Consider the following 6,288-nt stretch of genomic DNA (forward strand, 5'->3'; position numbering starts at 1 on the left):
CGCCGGGGGTCGCTATCGGCCTAACACCGTCCGCGGGGTGAGCCTCGATCAGAAGGACTTGGGCCCCCTGAACGACGCTGGGGAGTCGGTCTTCTATGCGCCACATTTCCCACTCCCGCCGCCGGGCAGGAATTCAGTGCTGGGCTCTTCCCTCTTCACTCACTGTTACTGGGGGAATCCTGGTTAGTTTATTTTCCTCCGCTTAGTAATATGCTCATATTCAGCGGGTCGTAGTCGAAAGAAAATGCCGGAGCGTTAAGGGGAGCCGGGGAAGGCCAGCCCCCTGCCGGAGCAGGGGCCCGGCGTCCTGGCAGCGGGTGCCCTCTTTCCCCGGATCGCATCTGGAGGGGTTTCGCCCTCGCCAGGAAGCCGGGCGCGGAGGAGGGCGCCCAAGGCAAATGCGTGCGGGCAGCCGGTGGGATACCAAAGACAGCCACGTGTAGCACGCAGCCAGGTGCCCCGGGACAGGCCCAGGGTGGACCAGTCGCCAGTCCCCTTCTCGGGGCTAGGCGTGCTGGCGGCGTACCTCCGCAGCAGGACCCGGCGAGGGACCCTGCCACAGGCGATCAGGGGGTCTGACCTTGTGGAGGGACGAAGGGGAAGCGGAGCTCGCCCTGTGACGGCTCCAGCCGTGTCCCAGGGAAGCCCCAGGGCAATTGACAATCGAGCGACTCTCAGACAGGCTCAGCCCCGGGAGGCACCAGGGGCTGCAAGGTGCGTTCGAAGTGTCGCTGATCAATGTGTCCTGCAATTCACACTAATTCTCGCAGCTAGCTGCGTTCTTCATCGACGCGCGAGCCGAGTGATCCACCGCCAAGAGTCACAGGCAACTTTTCAAAAACGTTCACTCACCTGCGGGCGCAGGAGTGGCAGGAAGAAAGTGACGCTTTCCATCTGCCGCCAACGTGGCGAGACGGCCCGGGCGCCCCATTCAAGGCTTCCCCTCTGGGAGTCAGACTGCACTGTTGGAAAAAAAAAAACATTGCCAGGTGCTCGGCCCGGGAGTCCACTCCCACCCACGCACCCATGGGCGAGGTAGGGGGCTCCCAGAGCGACGGGAGCAGGCAGCCCCGCAGCTGCCAGTCCCTCCTGGGGTAACCCAGGAGGGACCACGCGAGTCTTCAAACCACTCAGCCCGGCCACACGGGACCGTGTCAAACTGGGTACCTGGCAACGAGGGAGGGTCGCCCCACCTGCACATCAGCCGTCCGTCGCCGGGCAGTTCCGAGCCGTGCCAGTGGGCTGGTGATCAGCCCACCACCACCCTGAGCTGGGTCGGAGGTGCCAGAAGGGAAGAGCCAGGCAGCTCCCCATCCCGCACACCTCCCACCGAGAGGAGCCAGGGTCCCCTCGCAGGCCCTTGGCCCCTTCTCTTCCAGGACACCCTGCCGTGTGAGAAGGGCCGCTACTTGGTCGCCCGGAACCCGGTCAGGGTGGGACTCGGGCACAGGAGGGTCCAGCCAGTGCCACGGCCTTTTCGAGGGAGGGGTGGTACCAGCCAGGGGATGCACTGCTATTCGGTTTCCCCCCACCACTGGGGGTCATGCCAGGTGAGCTTGGGTTCCATCTCGGAGAGGGACAGGGGAGGGGGGCCGCCCCCCATCCCCGGTCCCTTGCACGTCAGTTGGGCCTTCCCCAGGGGGAAGAGGCCCGCCGAAGTCCCAGTCCTCACCCAAGCACCCCATGCAGCCGCAGACCGCTCTGCCAGCCGGGGCACGCCAGGGCAGGGCCGGGCCCTGTGCCTACAGTGCGTGCATGCTTGCAGGAGGCGGCCGAGGGCTTCAGGCTGGCACCATCGGTCGCTCGGGCCGTTCCGTCGTTAATGATCCTTCCGCAGGTTCACCTACGGAAACCTTGTTTCGACTTTTACTTCCTCTAGATGGTCAAGTTTGATCGTCTTCTCAGCGCTCCACCAGGGCCGTTGCCGAACCTGGTGGGGCCGATCCGAGGACCTCACTAAACCATCAATCGGTAGTAGCGATGGGCGGTGTGTACAAAGGGCGGGGACTTAATCAACGCAAGCTTATGACCCGCACTTACTGGGAATTCCTCGTTCATGGGAAATAATTGCAATCCCCAGTCCCTATCACGAACGTGGTTCAGGGGGTTACCTGCACCTGTCGGCGAAGGGTAGAAACACGCTGATCCGTTCAGTGTAGTGCGCGTGCAGCCCTGGACATCTAAAGGCATCACAGACCTGTTATTGCTCGATCTCGTGTGGCTGAACGGCACTTGTCCCTCTAAGAAGTTGGACGCCGACCGCTGGGGGTCACGTAACTAGTTAGCATGGAGGAGTCTTGTTCGTTATCGGAATTAACCAGACAAAACGCTCCACCAACTAAGAACGGCCATGCACCACTACCCACAGAATCTAGAAAGAACTATCAATCTGCCAATCCTTTCCGTGTCCGGGCCGGGTGAGGTTTCCCATGTGGTGGTGCCCTTCCATCAATTTTTTCAAGTTTCAGCTTTGCAACCATATTCCCCCCGGAACCCAAAGACTTTGGTTTCCCGGAAGCTGCTCTGCGGGTCATGGTAATAAAGCCGCTGGATCGCTAGTCAGCATAGTTTATGGTCAGAACTACGACGGTATCTGATCGTCTTTGAACCTCCAACTTTCATTCTTTATTAATTAAAACATTCTTGGCAAATGCTTTCGCTTTGGCTCATCTTGCGCTGGTCCAAGAATATCACCTCTAGCGGCACAATACGAATGCCCCCGGCCGCCCCTCTAAATCAAGGCCCCAGTTCCGAAAACCAACAAAATAGAACCGGAGTCCTATTACATTATTCTTAGCTGAAGTATTCAGGCGACCAGCCTGCTTTGAACACTCTAATTTTTTCAAAGTAAACGCTTCGGACCCCCAGGACACTCAGTCAAGAGCATCAAGGGGGCGCCGAGAGGCAGGGACTGGGACAAGTTAAACTACAAGCTTTTTAACTGCAGCAACTTTAATATACGCTAATGGAATTACCGCGGCTGCTGGCACCAGACTTGCCCTCCAATGGATCCTCGTTATAGGATTTAAAGTGTACTCATTCCAATTACAGGGCCTTGAAAGAGGTCTGACTGAGAAAACTCAGAGAGAAAGGACAATCGGGAAGGGGCTGAGAGGCAGGTGCATACCCGGGCCCCTGGGGGCCCCGGCGGGCGGGCCCGGGTGCTGCCTTCCCCCGTCTCAGCATCGCCGGACCTCACGGAGGTCTGATTGACCCTCTCCCTAGTAATTCGGCGGAAAAGTACCCCCCTTTCTTGTAATCCGTGCACACGAGGTGACAGAGGGGACCCAAGGTGCAAAAGTATCCGACCTCCTGGAGCCCTCGCTGAGATCGGGGAGGCAAATGAGCCCTCATCGGGACTTCCGGTGAAGCCCAGCCATCTGGTCACCCCATAGGAAAGCATTGCGTGTGACCAGATGGCCAAGGAGATAGGTGCGACCAGATGGTCGAGGGGAAAGGTGCGACCAAATGGCCAGGCACAAAAGGTAAGCCATTTGGTCGCTCTGTGCCCCAATGAAAGAGTGAGCGGGTGCCGGGGCATGGGGGACCGGAGGCCCAGGGCCCCAGCTGTTCCCCAGCCATGGAGGCTGCGAGGGGGACCTGACGGGCCCTCCGACCCGGGGCCCGCGGACACCTTGACAAACAGGGGAGGCCTGCACAGGACCGACGGACCCCTGTCCTGGGTCCTTGGTGGAACAGCAGGCTGGGGGACAGGGCCCAGGGCCAGAGCACCCGACCTGGGGTCTGACAGGGCCCCCGGACCCAGCAGGGGCTCCCAGGCCCAGAAGCGTAGGGGACGCCTCCCCGGTCCCTCCGGACCCCGTTTCGGGCACCCTGTCACGTGGCAGCACCAAGGACGGAGCCCGGGGTGGGGAGGCCGCCATCCCCGGGGCCCTCAGGGGCCACGACCGGACCTCCTGAACCAAGCCAAGCAAGATTAAACTCCCCAGGCACATCGGAACCATGTCCCAGGCCTTTGGCAGAGTGGCAGGGAGGCCCCCCTCCCCGGGGCCCCTGGACCCAGCCCGGCAGGGAGAGGCTCCCCGGGCCCACCAGACCCCATCCAGGGCAGCCTGCCACATGGCAGGCCCAGGGACGGACCCAAGGCTGGGGCGGCATCCTGGCCCGTCCAGCTGCTGGCTGAGGACCGCTAGGCCGAGACGGGTCCCAGAGTTCCTTGTCCCTAGTAATCTGGAGGATGCTACCCCCCTTTCTGGTAACCTGTGCGCACCGCAATACTGAGGGGACCCGAGGCGTGGACGCGTCTGACCTCTGGAGCCCTCGCTGGGATCGGGGAGGCAAATGAGCCCTCATTGGCTGGGCCTCAGGCACGGGGAGGACCACGGGAGCTCGGACTGCCTGGGACCCATGGAGCCTGTCCCGGGCTCTTTGCCACGCTGTGGGCTGGAGGAGGGAGCCCCCCAGACAGAGGGGACGTGTTGTGTGGGCATACGGGACCGAAAGGACTCCCATCTGCCTGCCTCAATACTTCGCGATAGGGCTCCCGCCTGCCCAGGCAGGGCTCAGGGGCTCCACGTCCAGGGGGGCTCAGGGACACCCGGCTGGGCCATAGGCATGGGAAGGACCACCGGTGCTCTCGGGCCCGGATGCCCTGGGGAGGACTGCCCGGGACTCATGGAGGAGGGAGCCCCAGGACGGAGGGGAGCTGTTGTACGGGCATAGACCATCTGATCCCTGGCAAAGAACCGCCAGCCCGGGGATTGGTGTTCCGGCATACCGTGCCCCTACTAATCCGGAGGAAAGCCTCCCCTCTTTCTGGGAACCCGTGTGCACCGAGAGACTCAGAGAACCCTAGGCCCAGATGCCCCAACCTCCTGGAGCCCTGGCTGGGATCAGGGAGGCAAATGAGCCCTGATCGGGACTTCCAGAGCAGCCCAGCCATCTGGTCGCCCCATTGGAAAGCATTGCATGCGACCAGATGGCCGAGGGGAAAGGTGCGACCAGATGGCCGGGACCAAAAGGACTCCCATCTGCCCACCCCAAGCCGAGCCATAGCGGTAGGGCACTTGCCTGCCCTTGCAGGGCTCCAGGTCTCTGCACCATGGACCCTTGTCCTGGGCAGATGGACACTTGGCGGGCCACAGGACGGGCGCTCCCACACCCTAGGCCCTGACCGAAATCCAGGCCCCAGGGCCGGTACCTGCTTCCCAACCCAGCCAGGCCGGGGAGATCAAGGAGCCTGCCCGTGCACGAGGGACCCCTGTCCCGTGCACACGGACCCTCAAGACGTGTGCTCGTTTTCCACACATTTTTTCCATAACGTCGCGAAAGTGGCGTAACGAAATTTCCACCCAGCCCTAATTTCAACAGCACAAAAAGTGATCCATGGAATGTATGAATTATTATCAGTCTTTGCTGATCATTCTTGATCGCTTTCCAGGTCGTCATTCTTTAGCTTGTCTGTGACTTTACAAATAGGTGCCAACCATATACTGGTCATGCCCCCATCCCACAAGGAATGGCTCACCCTGATTTGAAACACAAGGCCCACCTCTGCCTCGTTGGGCTTCATCAATTAAGTTGCAACTTGAGTGAAAACTACTCATAGAAAATGCTGTGCAAATCAAGTCCCGTGTTTCTGTTTCAGGTATGCCCAACATCTCTCATCAATTATGTGACTTTCACTGACACGAACAAATATTTTATTCCTAATGGTATGTGAGTACATTTAATAGGAGAGATCATCTGGTGTGGATTTACCCTTCCTTGGAAATTCCTTCCCTATGTCTGCTGGAGGACATTATGCTGGTGCAGTTGTATGATATATTGTATTTAAATCGTGTCAATTCTCGAGAGCGACAACGTTTTTTGTTGAGTCGATTCCCTAAATTAAGTGAAATATGCACCCCATCGCTTTTACTTAACAAAGATACTCCTGCAATTTGGAGGAGAAAGTTCTGTTTACATTTACAGGAGCATTTACATTTGCCAAAAGCCATGTTAAACGTTTTCGAAAACCCACAAAGCTCCAACATTGTATGTGCTGAGATAATTGTGCATGATTAGCCCACTTACCAAAGAGAAACTCCAGTCCTCTTCACACCCCTCCTCACTTTTAACCCTGTTTTTAAGTGAATCAAAATTTCAGCAGACACGTTTGGGTCCGATTCACAAAGATAAATTTAGACCAAAAGTCTTACTTTAGAGCTGAAGTCTAACTTTACTATTAGTCTAACTTTTCTGCTAGTAAAGTTACTAATAGTAGTAAAGTCATACTTCATGTCTAAACTTAGACTTTTGCTCTAAGTTTACCTTTGGGAATGAGCC

At 58.3% G+C, this 6,288-nt stretch overlaps 1 non-coding gene and 2 pseudogenes across 1 annotated transcript; all 3 read right to left on the reverse strand.

Annotated features, from left to right (window-relative positions):
* The window catches only part of LOC146802406 (28S ribosomal RNA), a 3,485-nt pseudogene extending 3,237 nt beyond the window's left edge, over window positions 1–248 (reverse strand).
* Window positions 249–668: 420 nt separating this feature from the next.
* LOC146802407 (5.8S ribosomal RNA) lies at window positions 669–822 on the reverse strand. Its single transcript, XR_014968348.1, has one exon. It is a non-coding gene; the product is annotated as a 5.8S ribosomal RNA (ribosomal RNA).
* A 998-nt stretch (window positions 823–1,820) lies between these two features.
* LOC146802408 (18S ribosomal RNA) lies at window positions 1,821–3,163 on the reverse strand (annotated as a pseudogene).
* Window positions 3,164–6,288: the final 3,125 nt, after the last annotated feature.

Source organism: Triturus cristatus, chromosome 8 (genome assembly GCF_964204655.1).
Source record: "Triturus cristatus chromosome 8, aTriCri1.1, whole genome shotgun sequence".
Taxonomy (NCBI): Eukaryota; Metazoa; Chordata; class Amphibia; order Caudata; family Salamandridae; genus Triturus; species Triturus cristatus.